This window comes from Passer domesticus, chromosome 7 (assembly GCF_036417665.1).
Source record: "Passer domesticus isolate bPasDom1 chromosome 7, bPasDom1.hap1, whole genome shotgun sequence".
Classification (NCBI taxonomy): Eukaryota; Metazoa; Chordata; class Aves; order Passeriformes; family Passeridae; genus Passer; species Passer domesticus.
The window spans coordinates 37,927,936-37,950,128 of NC_087480.1; positions in this window are offsets into that span (position 1 = coordinate 37,927,936).

The window sequence follows — 22,193 nt, forward strand, 5'->3', positions numbered from 1 at the left end:
CAAATCCCCTCCTTGTCCCCAGCCCAGAGCTCTCAGTGCCACATCCAGGTGTTCCTGGGACACCTCCAGGGATGGGGACTCCAGCACTGCCCTGGGCAGCCCCTGCCAAGGCCTGAGCACCCTTTCCATGGAGAAATTCCTCCTGGTGTCCAACCTGAGCCTCCCCTGGCCCAGCCTGAGGCCGTTCCCTCTCCTCCTGTCCCTGTTCCTGGCAGCACAGCCCGACCCCCCGGCTGTCCCCTGCTGTCAGGAGTTGTGCAGAGCCACAAGGTCCCCCTGAGCCTCCTTTTCTCCAGGCTGAGCCCCTTTCCCAGCTCCCTCAGCCCCTCCTGGTGCTCCAGACCCTTCCCTGGACACGCTCCAGCCCCTCAAGGTCTCTCTGGCCAGAGGGCCCAGAGCTGGGCACAGCACTCGAGGTGCCTCAGCAGGGCCAGCACAGGGCACAGCCACTGCCCTGGGCCTGTGCCCACACCAGGGCTGGCACAGGCCTGGATTCCTTCTTGGCCATCTGAACCCACTCTGGCACTCACTCTGGATTCAAGAGTTTGTTATTATCTAAGATAGAATAGGAATATCTCCAGTAGATGTGCAGCACAATGAAAAGCAATTTGCAATTGTTCCCAGCAGCACTTCATTGCTGCTGGAGGCACAGGCTACTATTGAAATCCTAAGACTCATAAGATGCATCCTGTGTAGAATATTCCAAAGATTGTTCCCAGGGAGGATTTCTAATGTGCCACCAATGTGCAGCGTGCTCACCACTTTCCTCCACTGTGGAAATCCACTTCCCACTGACCCACAGATCCAATTAATTTGCAGCTAATGGAAGTCTGTGTTCAAAGGAATTCTGAGTATTACTCAAAATTCCCAGATGAGGCTGTTAGCCAACTGTCTTGGAAAGGCTGGTAAGCAGCAGGAACACAGGGGCTACTCGTGGTGCATAATTTTGCTTCTCACATATGCTGCTGGTGTCTGGCACACAAATTGTATTTCTAGTTCCTTAAAAGGATCTGGTGCTAGGTTTCATTCCTTTGTTACATAAAGTCATCTCATGGAAGTGCAGTGGCTCAACCCTGAAATGACCCTAAACATTTTATTTGCCCCAGATCTTGCTCCTTCTCTGAGTTTCCTCCAGATCTTACTCCTTCTCTAAGTTTGCTCCAGCTCTTACTCCCCTGTTTGCTCTCCTGCAGAGAGCAGTGAAGTTGGAGTCTGTTGCAGGGCAGACTTCCTCAAGACCTATTTGAGGGAAAGCTTGATGTGAATGAGGTGATTCCCCCTCTAGCTGCACAGTTTGAGCCTGGTTCTTGATTTAGACTCTTGTTTTGTGGTTGGGACCCCAAGGTAAGGATGGATTCATCCCTTTTTTTCTGGGGGCATCTCTTTTTGGGTTCCATGAGAGGGATGTGCCACAGGGGAACTGAAGGCACCTCCCAGTCTGCCCCAAACAATTGGACTGGTGGGGCTGGTTTGTGCCTAGTTTTAGGCAGTGAGCAGCAATGGAACCTGCATTCCCTGCAGTGGTCAGGCAGGACCAAAGGACAGGTTTGAGGAGTCTGACTGGATCCCCTGGAGAGAGCACTGCACCACCTGGGAAATGAGGGGCTGTCCTGGGAAAAGATTGGACTCCCACAGAAGCGTTTACCTATAAAAAAATTCCAGCAAAACAGTTTTGGGGGTTTTGCCTGCAGAGTATCCACAGACTGTGGTCATGGGCTCCCCTTCCCACCCAGCCATCTCAGCTCCTCCCTTGCAGCAGCAGAAGGGAACAAATGGTGTCTTCAGACAAGGCAGCAGAAACGGAGCTGCACTGCAGACATAAATAAATCTTTGCCACAGCATCAGAGCAGGTAGGGCAGAAAGATATCCACAGAAGCTGCTCTTTCCTGCACAGAGCTGTCTCCCTCATGCTGGTGCTCAGAAGATCTTCCTAAGCCACACTGGCCATAAATGCAGCAGCTCTGACAGGTCCAGGATGAACCATTCCCCCTTTTTTCCTGGTGAAAGGGTTGAGGTGTTTCATCTTCCAGCGTGAGATTCACCCAAAGGAAAACTTTTCTGAGTAAGGAAGCATTGCAGCTCTGTAGCTGCATATTTTAAGCCTGGTTCCTAAGTATTCAAGTCATTATAAATCCCCTGACTTCAGCAGAGCTGTGCAGAGTTATGCCAGCTATGAATCTGGCTGTTCCCCCCTTAAGTACTTCCAAAGCATTAAAATCCTTTCAGAAATAAGTCATGCAGGTGATGTTTGCCCACACATAAATCAATTAAGACGTGAAAGGTTGTGTGCAGGCATGGGGATGGGAGGGGAGCATGGGGGAAGAGAAAGGGATATTTCCATTTTTAATTTTCCAAGTAGGTTTTGTTGGGTTTTTTTTCCCCCCTCCAGGATGTCCTGTCTTTGGTGAACTTCATTCTATGTGCCCAGAGCTACTCATCCTGTAAAACTCATACTGCCAAAGGGTCATCAGGATTTATAGCACACATCCTTAAGGTTGGATTAATTGTGTATTGCTTCATGGGACAGGAGCTTTGCAACCTGGGCTCCTTACATGATGAATTACCTTTTTTAGACTCTGCTAGAACCACAGTTTGAACCACCACTCTCTAATCTTCCAAAAAAAAAAAAAAACCCTGACGGGTTTATTTTTATTTCAATTTTTTTTTTCCTGAAATAGGCTGCCAATGAAAGGTATCAGCCTTTTCAAACTCCACCTTCCACGTTCAGATTTAATATATATATATATATAAACTGTGTATTCTTATAACTCACTGATGTTCTCCCAAATCTGCTCTGAAATGTTTATTGTCAAGTGATGGCTTTGGTACTAATAATTCTTAAATATGCTCAAGAATTCATCAGAATGAGCTCTTTACCAATAAAATATCAGTGGGTGCACTGATTTCACAGCCAAAAGAAAATCAAAGGATTATTTTAGGACTTTTTTTTTCTACACCAAAGCAATTATAAAGATTAACATTTCATATCTAATCAGTTTGAAAATAAATACAAAAGTAGAAAAAAAAATAAGAAAAAAAGTAGATGTCTATTAGGCCTGAGAGAAAGCTCAATAACAAGGGTCCAGAGATACACAAGAAAGCAATTTTCCTGCCAGGTATGGACTATTCCTGACCAAGACCCAAAATGAAGAAAACAAGATCCCAAAGCCTAATTTATAAGTAAACTGCACCCAGCTGCTCACCCATTGCACTCAAATAAAATTACTCTAACTGAGAATAAATATTTGCTCCGTGCCACATGAATCTGCCTTACAGCTCTTTCACTGACAGTGCAAGAATAAGTGAGATTTTCCATTATTATTTGCATCCAATTTTACTTATCCGTCATAAATTTGCTCCTGAGCTCATAAATCTCTCACCTGATAATAATGTTTTCCAGTAGATACTTTTCTGAGCTCATATTTGGTGAGATACCATACACAAACACTGCAAGTAGACAAAAGTAAATCCACAACAGGTGTAATAATTGTCTGGGAAAAAATAGCACTTTACTCAAGAAAGGCATTTGGGTAGAAGCTACAGATTCGCTAGTTGAGTTTCCAATACTGAAATTGCTTCTGTAGGTTTGAGGCTGAAAATTCACAGAGCCTTGATTAAAATTTCAGGTTGAATTTTTTTCCATGGCTTCCTCTCCTCTGCACCTTAAAAATGAGCATAATGACATGAGGAAAAAGAGGAAAGGTGAAGGAAGAATTCTAAAAGTATTTTTGGTTTAGAGGCACTTGTATCATGAATGGAGACTTTTCTTTTCCCCTGCTACACTTTTAACCTGGTGCTGAAAAACTTGAGACTAAAGGAGGGCTGTATAAAGGGGAAAAAAAAAATCTGAGGTTCCAGTTTTATCTCACAGATAACTTAACCAACCAAAAAGGCAGAGGCATAAAATCACAGTCCTCATCTCCATGCCCTTGATATTGATTCAGCTCACATGAATCTGCAGTGAGCTCCTTCATTCCTCAGGATTCTTGTGATTGTGTGAATAGCTCAGGCCTGTTTGGATAAAATGGCCCTGCTAACCCTGATAGCTGCAGAGAAAAGCTCCAAAATGTGACCCAAGTGAATCCTAAAGTGTTCAGAGCCTAATGATGAATAAAAGAGCCCGGCATGTTTATTAGATTTCATCATTCTGCAACACTTGGGCTCAGCAACAGCATAACCATAAAAACAGCACTTACACAGCTCATGGAAAAAGAAGAGAAATTATTTTATGAAAAGGTGAGGCCCCTTCTAGGCTCAGGTGCCACCTCAGCCCTCCTAGACTGCCCCACACAAGTGCTCTGTCTGGTACCTGAGCCAGTTCTGTCAGTGTGAGTCAAACACAAGGAGAGATTCCAGGGTGGTGCCCAAAATCCCAAACCTCTCTGCCCCAGGGCACATTCCTGCCAGCAACAGTGACCTTGCTGATGGCTGGGACACTCCCAAGACTCTTGCAGTGGTTTCTGGCTCATGTAGCAGCCCAATAATTGCCTGTGCAGTTCATCAAACACATGTTTTGCTTCCTTCGAGCTCTGTGCAAAGACACTGGTTCTCATTCTGCTGACTGCAACTTGCCACTAAGAATGTCACATTTCACATTTAAACGGCCTAAATCTCCTTTTCCCACTGTTCACAAACTCATATTCAACAGTAATCCTGAGCAAGGGCTGTGTTTTACTGCAGCCTGGACATGGTCAATGAGGCCTGGAGTGTGGTGAGCACCTCAAAGTGATTCCATAAAGCAGCATGTGATTCAAGCTCCGCAGAGAGCCACTCTGCCCCTTAGAAACAGCATTCCTGAAACAATTCCTGCTTTGCTTTTACCTCTGCTCTTCTCAGATATATCTGGAACCCTGAAATTCCCACACCAGCATGTTGGGAGAGACTATTCCAGAAGAGATTCTGCTCAGATTTGCAGCCAGGGAAGGTTTGAACAGCCCAAACACACCCAGAGCTGCACATGAAGCTGCTGACGCTCCTCCAAACCCACAACTCCCACACATCACAGCAACGCTGCTCTAAATTCTGGGAGCATCTCCACCCAGGATGATGTCTGCTGATCTCAGAGGAGCCCTGAGAGCCATTATCATTGCAGTTGTCTGCGGGGGTCTGTCTGAGGAGCTCGACAGCCTCTGCAGCACCGTTCCTTGGCCAACAGCACCATCTGCCTCCAGGAACTGCACACAGGAGCACGCTGGGCTTCCTCCCTCTTCCCTGGCACTCTCTGCTCCTTTCTGCAAACCTGTTCGTGGCTGTGTTACCATAAGGTCTCTGCTGGGTGTGAAGCAGGGTTTGGAAACCTGCAGCCAAGGTTTTCAATCTCCAGAGCTCACGAAGCACCCTGAAATGTCCAGCACAGTGTAGCAGTCCCAGTTGTCACTGGGAAACCACCAGCACTACAAAATCCAGGGCTTTACCCCTGTATGAGCCTGGCTGGAGACAAGAATTAGTCAGCACAGTAAACAGGAGTCCTGGTTATCCTTTTCTGTGCCACAGAGCTGTTATAGTTGAAAGGGACCTTTTAAAGTTTTTGTGACCTAGCTCTCCCGCAATGAGCAGGGGCATCTTCATCTCCAACAGGTTGCTCACATCAGTGTGAAATGTAGCTCTTGTGAAGTATTAAATCAGCTTTAGAGCACTGAACTGAAAAACCCTGCATTTCTCTTCCCATTAATGTGCAGTGAAATCTTGGTTACTCAAACTGGAGTGGTTTGGGAGTGGTTTCAGGGTTTGCCCTAACCAGGAGTACAGAAAGATATTTGTGCCAGAAGGCACAAACTTGTGTCAGAAGTCACAAATATGTGGCTTGTTAATTGTTTGGATTAATTTGCTGGATTTGGTGGATTAATTTGTGAACTAATTTGCTGGACCTTTTGCAGAATACATCTGTTCACAGCAACAAGCAAGGAAAATTCTCTGGGGGAATTCCCAGCTTGGTCTTTAGGATGGAGATACATAAAAAACCAGTTGCAAAATGCTGCAGTGCCATAACCACATAATAAAAAATGCAGCAGCATCTCTGGGTGGAGTAATGACCTCAAGAGAGTTGGGATTTCAGCTGGAGTGTCAGAGTGTGCTGCAGCCTGACCATTCCCACCTCCTGAGAAGAAATGCAGATGATCCCTGCTTTAAATCCAGCTGTGTCAGACCTCCCTCCAGAGGCTGGCATGGGAGCCAGTACAGACAGTAATTTCTTGACATCCTTTAACATTACCCATGGAAATGGGAAGAGGGGAAAGCCTGGACAAAAGCATTTAGCAAAGGCCTGAACTCCTGCCCAAAATTCAGTCTGTAAATAAATAACACATTAAGTTGAACTCTTATAAATCTCATTAGCAGTCATTTATTCCTACAGCTCCACCACCTGCACTGCAGTCATGGCTTAGTGATACATGAAATAGGACAGAAAATACAGACCTACCCATTGCCCTCTGATTAGATTTTAGGTAATTTTGCACTTTCCACCCTGCAAAAATCACAGATGGAAAATGGACATAACCAAAATCTCTTCATGCTGTTACTTGTGTCCACAAGTGTGGCAAGATGCTGAGTCCTGTCAAAGCTCTGAAGTGCCACAGCCCTTCTGGAAGTCTGCCCTTGGAACTAGAAAGAGGCCTTTTAACCCCAAAATGAGACTGAAAATTGTTGCAGTCAACCTTTCTTAAAATACAGACAGTACAAAGGGGAGAGAAAGCAGCTAAAAGGACTGGTAGGAAACTGTCCCCACTTCCTTTTGTCACTTTCTGCTTGGTGAGCCCTTCCCTTCAGGGTCACCATCATCCCACCAAGCCTGCCACATTGCCCTGATCACTCAGAAAAATCTTTTGTTCCTTCTTTTCTCAAGTCTGTCTTTGCATCTGTTCCTGAGCCTCTTCTGAAAAGCACAGGGAATTAAAAACCTAAATATTCTTATATTTCAAGAATATTCTTAAAAAATAGGAAAAGGTGCTTAGGGTCATTTTTGCAAAGCAGGTTTTGTAATATAAATTATCATGAAGTAGGGGTTTATGGCAGGGTGAAGCATAATCTTTGAATGCCTTTAGAATATTGGCCCTGGCTGTGTGCAACCAGGAGCACCCAGCACCTCTTAGGACTGGACTAGGGCAGTGCACACACATCAACTCTCACACGGGTATTTTTAGAAAGCTGAGATTTTTTTCTTAGTGACAGGAAGAATTTAAAATGTACTCTTGGGTTGCCTTGGAGAGTGGGGTCCAGCCCCTTTTCTTCATCATGATTATTGCATATCATAAGGAAATGTTGAGAAACCTGATTAAATATTTTACAGCTCAGTCCATTTAGCAGTCTGAGTGTTTGAACTACTGAGAATGAGCAAGGAGGGCTTGCCTATACAAGGGAGCTGAGCAGATCCTAATTTGGATTCTTTCACCTTCAGCTCCCATCTGGAGTTTTCTTTTTGAACCAACACAACCTTATTTAAATCTGTGTTCTTCCTCCTCCACTTCTATGGGCTTGGAGTGCAGAGAATTCCCTGATTCCAGCCCCAGATGAGAGGTTCAAATGGTGGCCTTGATCTCCTGTTATAGGAGCAGAGGAGACCTGAGGGAGAGGAAACCTTCTGCATCTCCTGCTGCCTCCTGACATCAAGGATCAGGGTAAGACAGAGCCTCCTTCCTCCAGAGCTTGGTTTTGTGGCACTGAGGAACAAAACACATTTCTGTGCCAGGTATTCCTGCTCTCCTGAGTCACAAACTTGCCACTCTTGTGCCGACTATAACACAGGAACAGGCGGGAGGCAGTATTGTAGAAAAAGAAGGCTTTATTCAAGAGAACTGCGCGGTTTTTATAGAGTGATACAATAGGTTCTGTTTGATTGGCTAACAAAAACATCTTCCTTGCACACTTTCCTTGAGAAGAACAGAAAGACAAAGTAGAAAAACATCACCTGCAGATTGTTTGTACTTCACAAGTTATCACATCCTTACAACTCCCTAAAATTTCTCACAAGCCACCGTGAGAAACGCTTGCCATTTCTTTCTTTCTGTCCCATGGCATCCACACAACCTGGTCAGAATCATGGAATCATTGTGCTTGGAAAAGCCCTCTAAGACCATCCAGTCCAACCCACTAACATACTAAAGCACATCCCCCAGTACCACCTCCATGTGTTTACTGAACACTTCCAAGGGCCAAGTGGGGACTTCATCCTCTTCCCACTGAGGTCCCTGAAGAGCTCCTTTTCCCATATATGAGAGAGCCCTTGCCTTGAAAGGTAGTAAAATAAAACAATCCCCAAAGCTGAAGGTAAATGAACTCCCAGTTCCAGGTCCTCCTGCACTGTGGGCAGAGAAGCCATCTATCTGTTATGCAGCTGCCAAAACGCATTGGAGGAAATTTAACAGCAAAGCATTTATTGTAATGAAGCATATACAGCATTCCCAATAAAAAATAAGGGGAAGAGGGAAGCTAACAAGCATGCACAGCCTGGGGAAGAGTCTGTACTGTTTGGAGACTCGCTGGTTTGAGCTGCCAGCACTGAGGGATGCTCTGGAGGGACTGGGAGCAGCAGTTATTGATTCAGCACCGCCACACGCAGGCGGGATGCGGCGGGCAGGGAGATGCCAGCTTTCCCTCCGGATCCATGAAATACAGCTCCCTCTTTCCCTGCAAAAAGGGTTTATTAAAGCTGTCAGACTGCTTGGAAATAATGACAGGTGTTACACAAATCAGCAGCCTTAGCTCTTTACTTAGCAAAGCGCCAGAGCCTGGGCTAACAGCACAAACTGAGTAGCAAAAAAACAAAAAAAGCATAACACAACAGGATGCCCAGCAATGTGGAAAAAAACATTCTAATTTTCTGTTGTTTTTAAGTCACTGAGAGATATAGGCAGTAATTTTAATATAATAAAAATAAATAGTATGGATATTTTCCTTTACAACCTGCTGAGCTCAACAGACGAGAGAAATTTCCATTTACCACATCCTTGCAAGGTATTTTTCCCTAATGTCCGTAACAGGCTAGGAAAATTATGACAACTGTAGGCAGAATCTAACAGAGCCTGAGAAGAAAAACAAAATCTTTTCACAGAGAAGAGACAAACTGCTGAGTTTTTTTGGCAGAGGTTCGCAGTCTAAAACATTCTGTGCCATGCTGCTCTTCCCAGGTTGCTTTGGTGTCCAGTCAGGGCAGTGTTAGCACTGACAGATAATGAGTTATAAAAATAAATTATGTGGGGTCCTGCCAGGACTGAAGCAATGTCTGTGGTCTGACCCACCCCTCTGCACTGAGAGCAGAGAATCCCAAAATGGTTTGGGTGGGAAAGGACCATAAATATTATCCCATCTCACCCCTGCCATGGGCAGGGACACCTTCCACTAGCCCAGGTTCCTCCAAGCAACATCCAACCTGGCCTTGGACACTTCCAGGGATCCAGGGGCAGCCACAGCTTCTCTGGGCACCCTGTGCCAGGGCCTGCCCACCCTCACAAGGAAGGATTTCTCCCCTGTATCCCATCCAACGCTGCCCTCATGCAGCTTAAGGGCGCTCCCCCTTGTCCTGGCACTCTATTCCTTGTCCCAGTCCCCGCCCCAGCTCTCTTGCAGGCTTGCCCAAGTGTGAATATCCTGGAACCCTGGGACTCCACTGCACCACAAAGGAAATGTTGATTAGATGAGGCCACATGTCACAAAGAAACCCATCATACTGATAAGCTGCACAAAATATGTCCTAAGGGTCTGTGCCCATGGTCACAGAGCATCTCTAAAACCCTTGTTCTCATTTTTTTATACTTGGTTGCTGCATGTCTTTTAAACATCTGACTCTATGGAGCTAATTTTATAAAATCCACAAGAATGACATTAAGGTGAAGCTGTTCCTTTCAGAAACAATTCTTCCTAAGTTCTGAATACTCTTCCTATATGACCACAGTAAGAATCTGTTCAATGCTTATCCAGGAAATTTTTGCCTTAACATTTTAATCAAAGGAGCAGCCTGCTTCTGTCTGAGCTGAGTTTTGTGAGGAGATGGAAACGAGGCCGAATTTCAGAGAATGATGATATGAGGTACCCAGCAGTAAAATTAGATCAAGCACCACACTAAGTCAGGAGGAGCAGTTCAATAACTGGCAGGCAAAAACAATGACATTTTTAAGAACAGAGAAGGGTGTGTTTGCCACAATTTTTCACTTTCTCCTCACATGAGTTCTCAATATTTCAATATTTTGGATGCATTTGCACCGTAAAAAAAAAAAATAAAAAAAAATAAAAAAGTCAGACTGAAGAACTGACACAGATTTTTTTCCTTTGGCATTTTAAGAAGTAGAGAATTGTCAATCTCACTTGTGGAGAGCACCAACTGTGTTTTAATATCCAGCAGTGTGAAAAAGGAAGGATATGCATAATGTGAGGTTTATCCTTATAAGAAAATTACCCTGAAGATGAAAAGTTTTTTCTTCACTTAAAATTGTTCTGCAATTGAGTTTAAAAATTGGGTTCTCAATTTAAGCTTCCTTTCTTGTTTTTTTTTCAAACAAATAAACATCAGAAACATGGAAACATCAGAAACACAGATTGAATTATCAATAGATATTCCTTTCTCTGACAGAAGCAGGAGCTTTTTAAGATGAAAATCAAAAAATCAATGTGAACATAGAGTTAAACTAGTTAAAAGTAGATGTGGTTACACGCTTGGTGACATTGAGTTAAGTTAGTCCTGATTTAGCACTCTGGCTTTGCACAGGCTGACTTGAAGCTAGTCAAAATACATAGTAATTAGTATTTCAGCTTAATTCTGGCTTGTCAGGTGGCAGAAGACACCAGGACCTGCTCAAAAGACAAAGACTCCCACCGAGCCCACAAGGGCGAGTCCCCGAGAGCCGCCCCACTCTCATTATCAGTGCTCTCCGTGTTCCTCTCTGTTCCAAGCTGAGAATACCAATCAGCTTTAATGCTTGGCAGGAATTATTCAGCCTGTTTGGTAAAACTGCCTTCCAGCCACATATAGGTTGTGACAAAGTTTTCTAATTAAACAGTTTCATTAAGCAGCAGAGTGTACCTTTGAAATCCCACAGCTGCCAGCCTGATCCTCCTCCCACTGAACTCCAGAGGAACAGGATCCCTGTATTTACATTTCTCCCTGTCTGGGAGATTTTAGGAATCAATAAGCAAAAGTTATTCTAAGTCTCAAAAAACATGCATTCTCTTTGGGATTCTCTGGGCAAATTGCTTATTGATTTTTCTCAGCACATACTGCTGATTTTCATAGGCCTCGGATTGTTTGGGGGTTTTTCTGGCATTGTGTCATGTAATCATAAAAATTCTCCTCTGATACTATGGATATCACCCAAATTTATAATGTGTCTGAGTCAATATGAACACAGGCTGCCTCAGAACACCAAAGTTATAAGGTTGGTGGTACTGGAGAGTACACAGCACTCATTAAATGAAATCCATCCCACCACACCTTCTCTGTCTGAACCAGAAGCACTGGATACCCCAGAGAAGTGTCCACATACAACATCCTGACCTCAATGGAGGCTGAAAAAATTCCCAAAACCCCCCATATTTTGAGAAAGTTGACTCCTACTCCAATGTCATGTTCATTCCTGCAGAGCTGAAAGGCCAAAACTGCTGTGGCGTGAGGCAGGAAAGCCTCAGGGGCGGCTGGATTCAGGCCCTGGGCAATCCCCACTCTTCCCTGAGCAAATCCTCTGGAAGCAGCAATGAGCTCCTCAATTTCAGTCCCTCCTGCCTGTCCCTAGCACCTCCGCAGAGCTGCTTGTGAGCATTTCCACCCAAAGTGGCATCTTGTCACCCTGCATCCCAAAGATGGCTCCATCCAGGCCTTTGAAAAGCCCAAGGAGAGCCCATGGAATGACTCTCATTGGGGAATGGCCCATGAAATCATTCAGTGAGAATGAGAACCACAATCCAGCAGCCTTGGACACTCTCATTAACCTTCCAGGAGAAGCTTTCCCCTTCCCCATGTTTTTAAAATAAATGGGAATGGCTCACAGGTCGATGGCAACCTCCCCACCAGGCAGGGACTCTGGGGTGACCCAGGGAGAATTTTAAGGCTGCAACTGAATGCATGTAATAAACTGAGAGAAAACACATCTGACACTGCTCATCATGAGTAAGAGCAGTTTCTCAGAGCTACAACTTCCCATTGCATTCTTCCAAATTATACAAAACACTTATTCTAAATTTCCATCATTCTTTCATGAGGAAAATCTACCAAGTTTTTGCCAGCAAGAAAAGTTTGTGTGTAAAGAGATTTTTTTTTTTTTCACCTTGCTCATCTAAGAGGACAGAAAAAAGGACACTTTTTTTCCCTTAACAACATCTTTGGAGTGGCCCTCCAGCAACTGTCTGTCCACCTCTGCAGATTGCTTCATCCAGAGAGAGTTGTCACATAAGGAGAGTTAATGCAGCAGACAGAGACAAGCTGCAGCGACCCACACACTCTCACATATAAATAATATAGAATATGAGCTGTTTGTGTGAGCACAGAGATTTCTGCGGGGCACTTTAATATTTTGTTTACATCTAAAAGTAAATACAGTTCTTTAAACAGCTGCTTCATGGTCCCCAGCTGTCCGTAAATATGAAAAGCAAGTGACACTTGTTTCAAAACAGTCAGTAAATTATATATCTAGAACAAAAATCTAGTAACTCTGCTCAGATTGGTACTGCAGTGAAAACTTCAGCCAGAGTACAGAACCACACTGTGCATCCATGGGAAACATTTCTACTTCCCCACCAAACACCTGTCTGGACCCTGAGGTGGGAAGAGGTCAGGGACACTTGCCTGTTGACTAGGAAGAAGTTAGGGACACTTTTCCATGGACACTTTTCCCATGCTTTCTTATCTCCAAATGCAGAGTGTCACCAAGCAACCAGCATTCCCAGCCAGACCCTTCACATGGTCCCCTGGACCCTCCTTGCCCCTCAAATCCTCCTTTGACCTCTCCCAGACCTTCTCCACTGTGTTGGGATGGCATGGTCAGGTTTTGGGAGTGTGGTGGCTCCAGGGGTGGCAGCTGTGAGCAGCTGCCATAAGAGTCCAGTAGTGTCCCAGTGTCCAGCAGAGCCAATTCCAGCCAGCCCCAGGACAGAGCTGCAGCTGGGCAAGGCTGAGCCCAGCAGGAATGATGGTAACATCTCTGGGATAACAGGTGTAAGAAGGAAAAAAAAATGTTATTTGGCAGATGGAACCACTGCCAGAGAAGATTGGGGTGAGAACATGAGAGAGGAACAGCTCAGCAGACACCAGGGTCAGTGCAAAAGGGAGGGCAGGAGCTGCTCCAGGTGCTGCAGCTGAGAATCAATCCCCTGAGACTGAGGGGAAGCCCAGGGTGAAGCAGCTGTGCCCTGCAACCCATGGAGGGCACAGGGATGCAGAGATGCACCTGCAGCCCCCAGAGGAGCCCACCCCAGAGCAGGGGATGCCCAAAAGGAGCTGTGGTCTCATGAGAAGTCCCTGCAGGAGCAGGATGCTGGCAGGGACCTGCAGACCCCTTCAGAGAGGAGCCCTGCATGCTGCAGCAGGTTTGCTGCTGTTTGTGACCCTGTGGGGGACCCAGACTGGAGCAGGATGTGCTGAAGGACTGACCCCCATGGCAGCAGTGTGTGGAGACTGCAGCCTTTGGGATGGGAGAAGCATTGGAGAAGCTCCTGGAGAACTGTCTCCACAGGGAACAGAGAGGGAGCAGGGACAGGACTCATTAAAACCCAGAATGTTTAGGGTTGAAAGGGACCTTAAAACTCATCTTGTCCCATGGGCAGGGATACCTTCCATTAGCCCAGGTTGCTCAGAGTTTTACATACCTGAACATTGTCTGTTTTTTCCAGTTACAGCAATTGTTACATAAAAAGAGATATAAACCTTTCCTGTCCTGACTTTGATGATATTAAAACAAACTCATTTTGAGTGGGCTGATCTGTCAAGCTTTCTAGATCATTCTCAGGCCTCCTCATTATTTACCACTTCATCAGCCCTCTGTTATCTCCACGCTTTATCTGCATTAAGTTTGCCCTGCTTCTAGATAAAAATATTCAATAGCTTCTGCCTACTCCTAATCCAGGCAGACCTCAGCTCTGGGGAGAGAAAATCAGAAAAAAGTCTGATGGTTGTTCTGCAGTAATGACATCTTGAGCTGTGCCAGTCAGTTTTCAATCCAATTAATGTGAGCTTCCCTGACATGGTATCACTTACTCTTTTACAGAATGTCAAGCAGACTGGGTTAAATGCCTTACAAAAGTCTGCTGGACTAAGTATATCAAGCTCCCTACTTCCTTTGTCACCTACATTTGTAATCTCCTCATGACTGAACAAGTCCAGAGTCTATTTCCATAAACCATGTTCTCTCATGATCATTCTATTCCTGTCCCCTCATTCCATATTAATTGAATAACATATTAGATCCACAACTGATGTCATGCTACCCAAGCTGGAAGTGCTCAGATGACATGTGGACTGTGATGCAGAGTGTCATTCTTCCTGAATATTTCATCGTGTTGCCATTTCTGAGTCACTATTAGAGATTTTATCACCTCCATCTTCCAGTGGGCCAGTAAAGGCTTCATCTTCCAAAGCTACACAGGAAAATCCTGCTGCCAGCTGTGCTTCTTTCTCAGTGTTTTTAGATTCCACATCATATTGCCAGCTAATTTCCTTTTTTGTCCCTTTTTATGTTGCTTTTTTTCCCTTTTTATTTTTTTCACTTTTCCATTAAATACCGTTCTTCCTCTATTGCTGCATTGTGGCATTTTCGTGGAAAGGCTCCAAACTCCATTCACATTTTATTCTTTCAAATTTTCTTGACAACATATTTTTAGCTTTTAACTTCTTTCACTTGAAGAACTTTTCCATTAAGTACATAGCGACTGCCTCCTGTCTGCACCATCAAACCATTTGGGATCCTCAGCAGCCAACAGCTCCCATCCCACAGAGTGATTGTCTCCATTCCTCATCAAAAAGGTCCCAAACTGAGGTGCACTGGGGGAGATACAACAACTTTAGTGTCAGGAAATTATCTCTGACAGTTTGAGAAGACTGTAGGGGATTAACCAAAGACCTCCTTTGTGCCACAGGATAATTCTGCACCATTCCTCAGTGAACCATCCCTCAGGAACACAAAGATGAGCTGGGCTGTCCACAGGACTGGACCTGAAAGTACTGTGGGCTTGTGAGAGGCAGAAGGATTGAGCCTCTTCTCTTCCCAGGGTTGTCCCACTGGCACAAACTCTTGTCAATGCATTTTTGGACAATGAGGTGCAACTGAATACAAAAAAGTTTGGCCCACCTGCACACCTCATTTTCCTAAGCACAGCTTTTCAGCCCTACCTAGGCCAATAAAAAAGAAAGGACAGAGCCTAAATCAAGAACTCAGCTGCCTGAAGATCACCCTGATGGCCACTGTTCCTTGTGCCAGCACAGATGGTGTCTGTGTACCTTCATATTCCTACCAAAATCAATTATTCCTTGAGATGACAACTCATTAATCTGATATGAACCCCCAAGCTCTTACTGGAGTCAGCACATGAGGACAATCTAAAGAGAGTTACTCCTCCTCCTCCACCAAACTTCCCAAGGAATCTCTGAAATTGGTTAGGTCCAAAGAACAGGGGTGTTTGAAATAATAGGAAAAGTGCAAGGAGAGTTGAATTTTTAAAAACCAGGTAATTGAATGTCCAATTTACCTGCTCCATGCTACATTCAGCAGTGCTGTCAGCATCATATGTTAAATACTAAACAAGGATGAATTTGGTGGAGCTGTGAGCTGGCGTTGGTGTCACCACCTCCACTGGCAATGTCACGTTGGGATGGGGCTTGTGTTCTTCTGGAAGCTCCAGCAGAGATCACCAGGGACAGCTCAGGGAATGTTTGCAAAGCCTCCCTCCCTTCCTGGTGTCACCAATTTCCACGGAAAAACCTCCTCAGCACCTTGTTTATTTTAATAGAATACCTATTGTCTCAACAGCTGGGTCAGAGGAGTCCTTACCTCTTTCTCCTCAGCTTCCTCTCTTCTGCTCATGGTTCTGTAGGAACATCTGTGGCAGAGGGTAAGCCCACCTTCCACTAAGTTTGCTGAATTAGGCTGATATCTTGGAAATGGTTGTAAGCTTTTCCCCTTTTCTTCTTTATCTGTCACTGCAGAGACAGCTGGGAGAACAGATTTCATTTCTGTAGCTGGCCAGCAGTAAGTTTTGTCCTGGACTGTATTTATTTTTGTGTTTCCAAAAGTTTCCAGTCAGAGTATCAAGTTTAGTTCTTATCAGATAATTACACAGCACTTGCCTCCTGAGGCAATTTTAAATCAATCTCAGGAAAGGCAGTAACTATACACTGTAGATAATTATAGTCCATTAAAGTACCTTAAGATTAGATTCAGAGATCACTAATCACACAAGGTCATAAATGTTCTGCACCTTTCCGTGCTGGTGTCTGAATTTTGATATGTAGCTCTTTTGCAGGGAAAAAAAATATTTTCTAGTGTTTTTTATTGAGCAAAATATCAGGTGCAAATAGAAAACTAATTAAAAACATGTTAAATTATTGCCCTAAAAGTTATCTCAGCTCTCACCAGTCAGTCACAGAGCGAGAATCGAGCATAGAGCAAGACTGTCATTTTAAAGATAGTCTTGACAAAACATGTCATATTTTATATTTAAAATAATGTCTAACCAAACGCCTTCCTTACCCCGGGAAAATGGCTCCTTTAATTGCTGTGAGAGATGTGTGAAGTGTGCCTGTCAAGGATTTGATTAAATGAAGAAGCGCTTTGCGCGTCGCACCGAGCGGAAATTCTCCAACTCAGTGTTCTCCCTGTGGCAAAACATCATTTTTGCTGAAAACACATCAAATCCATTAAGGCAATCACAGGCAATCTCTCTGAGGTCAGGTTCTCCCCAGCTGCAGCACTCCCAGCTCTGTGATCACACTTGTGCTGTGGCTGCTCAGTGCCTGGTGCTCACCAGTGACAGCCCTGGGGCTGCCACTCTCCTGTGGCCTTGTCACCATGCCAGGGGCCAGATCCAAGCACTGCCACACCAACAGGCCCCGAGGCAGGAGGTCCCAGCCCTGACTGGTCCACAGAACAACCACAGCTGGGTTAAGAGGTGACCCTGGAACAGATTCACCCACCTCAAGCAAAGATGCACGTTTGGTCTGTAAACTTTTAACTCTAATGTAAACCAGTCTGTGAAAAATGGAGTGGCATAAAACTCCAAACAACTTCAGCTGAGGTCACCTCCAGGTCCTTTGTGTCATGACAAGATGGCCAGTCTAAGACATGTCACCCTTATCTTTGTTTTCTGGGTACACCATGTGAGATATTCTCATCCCAGTCCTATGTGGCTCCTCTTGCAGCTGGTCCAGCTCCTGCTGCCTCCCAGCCTGCTCAGGGTGCACTCCAAGCACTGCCCACCACCCTCAGGCACTTCATTTCAGCTTAACCAAACTTCAGTTTGCCTCTCAGGTTTGTTCCTAGAGCCTTTCCTGGGTGCATTTTATCAGCAGCACACGGAGCAACGGCTGCAGTGTCCCAGCAGGGATGTCCCTGTCCTTGAGACAAGGGATGGAGTGATAGGACAAGGGGAATGGTTTCCCACTGCCAGAGGGCAGGGTCAGGTGGGATATTGGGAAGGAATTGTTCCCTGGGAGGGTGGGGAGGCCCTGGCACAGGCTGCCCAGAGAAGCTGTGGCTGCCCCTGGATCCCTGGCAGTGTCCAAGGCCAGCTGGACAGGGCTTGGAACCACCTGGGATAGTGGGAGGTGTCCCTGCCCATGGCAGGGAATTGGAAATTGATCTTTAGGGTCCCTTCCCACCCAACCATTTTGTGGTTCTGTGAAAAGACAAGGGGGGTAAAGATTTACCCCAGTCAAAAGCAATCCTTGACCTGGTGCACTTGTAGCCCAGCCTTGCTGATTCCACAGTTGGTGGAATGCAATTGATTGGTGGTTGGTGGCTCCTCAGGCCTCACAAGAGTGAAACTCCTGCTCAGAGCAGGTATCAGACAGTGCAGGCAGCTCTGAATTACCTCGAGACCAAGCCAAATGTTTCAGGATCTCCAGCTGATATTTTAAAGGCTTCTGCTTTCTACAAATACGTCAAACTTTTTGTTCCCAGACAAGATGAAAGCAAACACTAACAAAGAAGAATTTTCCTTGGGATAAACAATCTGGCTTTGCAATGGCCCATGTATTGGCATGACAAAAAAACCCAGCAAGTGCTTCTATATGACATGAAATAATTTCGTGACACTAGGACCAAATCACCCTGTACTGGGGTCTTTTCAGACCCATGGAACTGTCATTTCTCAGGTTTTCTGTAAGCTATTTCTCCTAGTTCTGGTTGCACAAAGTAGTCTGACGCCAAGTACTATTCCTTGAGAAGAAATTGCACACTTTTCCCAAAGCCTCACATCTCTAGATGAGTTATATTCAGGGTTAACGTTCCTTCTAATATTCAATGTCACAACAACAATGGGGAATTTACAAGGGTTCTTCCAGGATTTCAGGAAACTGCCTACAGCCAAACCAGAACAATAATTATAAACATTAAAAAATATATTTATCTGCCTCGCCCAGCATACCACATTCATGAGAGCAAAGTCAGAACCTATGAAGTATTTTAAATTCCTCTCTTGTGCTTCACAGAACCTACCTTCCTGAAGATGCAAGAAGCCTCTGGGTGCTCCCACAGAAGGAAACATTCCCCAGAGCAGTGAAGGCAGGCTTCCTGCTCCACCCTGTGCATCCAGACCTGATCCCTCAGAATTCCCCCATGGCTGAGGGGATTCATCTCACCCAGCACCAGGCTGCTCATCTGAGCTGGTTGCTCACACTGCTGCTATTAGAGATTTCTCACACTAGAGAGAAAGTGGCACTCTCAGAGAGTAATCACCTAATTTCCTTAGACATCCCCTGCAGAATGAGATTAATTTGTGGTACAGTAGCTCCCTAACCTCAGTCAGAATCTGTGAAGTGTTCGTGCAGAAATACCCAAAAACTGCTGACTTCTTTCACATGCAGAGAGCTGGCTCATTAATTTTTGGCTTGCACATAATTAAAGACACTAAGGAAGCCTGAAATGACACGGATTCCATAGTCCTACAGCCAGCACAGAGAACATGACAGCATTTTTAACCCAAAATGCCTGCTTTTGGGGCTGCTAAAATGGGTTGTAAACATTGAGTACATGCAATAACTCATTTTTGTAAAGGTCAGAAGACAGAAATCCTCTGTACAAGGCAAAGATTTGTATGCAAGAACTCAAACCAGGATTTCAAAACAATGAAGATAATCTGGCGTTTTATGTTTTCTTCTAATTCAATAGCTCACACACGTTTAACATTGCAAATTTGAGCTGCTCCCCTCATCAGGGAAGCTGCTCAACAGCACACTCAGGTTTGCAGAGAAGTCGTTGTAGGATTGGGAGCTGAGTTACCACAATGTCAACAGAGGAACACAGAAAAATCAATTTATTAGATTTTATTTTAGTATCTGAATTATCTCAGAAATTGCTAACTGATTTAACTTTCAAAGCTGGGCTTTAGGAAGCTCATCTGGAATATATTATTAATCAAGAGCATTATAAATGTTACATGGTAATGACTGAAGCCCTCGGTGAGATCAGGGTTGCCTTGTGTTTGCTTCATACAACTCAGTAGGGAAAAAATCCCAATCCCTAAAACATGTACAGTCTTTGAGAGACAAGGCAGAAAAAAGGTAAAGGAAACACAGACACAATTAAGAAATAAGTCTATCAGTAAACAGCAGGTCCATGATGAAATCAGCAGCAGAATCGACGCCTCTCACATCCCAAATCAGCACCTTGTACACAAAATCATTATATTCTAATTAAAAATCTTTATCTGTAATAGTTGAACACAGCATAAACCTGAGCTCCATTTCTAGGAGAATGGTATCTCAAAACAACATTCTGGAGGAAGAAAGGAAAAACCCAAACCACAGAAAACATCTATACACTACACTAATTTGCCCAGAAGTGAGGATGTTCCATTTCCTGTTATGCCCAAGTGAAATCAAGGTTATTTTTCTATTGAGCCAGGAAAAATGATCTCCAACACAAACCTGAAAATCCTTCAGGATACTCAGCACAAGGAGAGGGAAAGCAAATTGGAGCCTGACTTTGCAAAGCAATGCCTGACACATTCCTGTGAGTCCTGCCTGGCGCCAGTCCTTGTGACAAAGTCTGTTTAGAAATTTCAGCTAATTACTGTATAATTTAAATACTTTTACAGGGAAAAAAGGATCCATTCCTCCCCAGGCTCATACTGCACACAGAAGGGAAGAGCCTTGCAAACTCCTCCTATACAAAAATGAAATTCATGTTTGCTGAGGCTGCACTCAAGGGGTGTCACCACTCTTCCTTCTTTTCTTCCCTTCTCAAAGGCAAGCAGGGAGCTGACACCGTGGAGAGATAACAGTATTTAGCATGGACACCTTCCCTTTCAAACTGCACTGATTTCATGCAGAGAGTTAGACAATCTCCATTTCCATAATATTTCATTTCAATACTCCTTGTGTAATGGAATCTTGGTTAGTTTAATATCACAGCGCTGGTAAATGAAACTCTCATCTCAGTCAGTAAGAACAATGCTTGGTTTTGGCCTAGAGCAGGGAAGAGTGATTGAAGCACTTGGGAATTCATTTCAAAGGCTGTGGAATGCATTTATATGGCCACATCCTCTCTCCCCTCAAACACCCACCAACAGCACGGTCTGTAGGGTGCAGGCTTTGAGAGCCTGTGTTAGCAATTGTCAGAAACTAAATGGCAGCCTAAAGGGATGATTAATTAGGAGAACAGCCAGCAAAATGGCATAAATGGCAAACATGAACAACACTTGTCTCAACAAGCATTTAGAATTTCCTTTCATATCCTCACAGGCAGAGCCCAACAAAGATGCAGCACAGGGCTAATTTTCCAAGTTTTTAAACACTTTGGATCATTCAGGCAGCTCTTGATCAACTTGAATTCCACCAGACAGCAATATTGTCCCCTGCAAAATCCAGAGTTAAAAACTGCCAGGGTCAGGACAGGAACAGGAGGGGAGAGAAGCTGGGGAAATGTGTGTCACCTACAGCCCCACTGCATCCCACAGAAGGGACAGGCAAAGGGCATTTTTTAGTGTCCAGGATAATCCTTTCCATGTTGGCCCATTCACAGAATGCAGAGCCACTCGACCTTGTGAATAAGGAAGTGCACATGATCCACAGGAATGCCCCAATCTGACCGAACCTCAAAGACTGAATTCCTCCCATCAGTAGTGGACTACCAGGAAAATCATCTTTGCAAGGATCTCTTACTCCCACTTAGCAAAAATCATAACTGAGAAAGGTCAGATTTGCTCATGTCCATCCACCAAACTTCCTTAGGCATGGCCTCCTGGAGCTCTGAGGGAGCCTTTCCTTCTCCCCAGAGTCACTCCAGACAGACACTTCCTTCTGAGGCCAAGGGATGGGAAATTGCTGGCATAATATTTCTCTTAAACAGTTCAATACATCAAAGTAAGCCAATTTTTGTAGTCTTGTACTTCTGACAAGCCCCATATATTAATAAAGGGAAGCACCTGCCTGCTGCTTGAACACATCTTTGGAGTGCTCTGATTTTATCACTCATGTCTTGGCTGAGGATGAGTTTTGAGGAAAAAAAAAAAAAAACAAGGAACAAGGCATGAGTTTTAGTAGCACTTGAGCATTTTTACCTTCTAATTCCATTTCTTGAGTTCTAAGACCTTATTATCTCATCCAAGAGTTGTGATCAAACTCATTTAAAAGTATTAAATAATCAAATAAATACTAATATCAGTTTAGAGTATAATAATTAAATACAGCTTCTTTACTCCTGAAGTGGGGGGTAGCAAAAAGGAGCCACCAATATCTTTACTGTCTAGGAATTATTGGCTGGGCAACATTTATTAAGCATCAGAAAAAAACAGCAGAGAATATTCTTAACACCCAGCTGCAGTAGAAAACACCAATTTGAATATTACAAACAAAAAAGGTAGTGATATGGGGTAGATATCTTACCTCATTCTCAAACTAATTTACACTGTTCCTCAAATAATATCAGTTTTTATTCACTTCAAAGGTGTGTTTGAAAGTTTCCAGTCATTCCTTTCCAATGCAGGTTTGTGTCAGGTCAGTAGCACTCAGCTACACTGGAAAACTTATATTTCAAAAACTGCTTGAAGATTTTTCTTTTCCC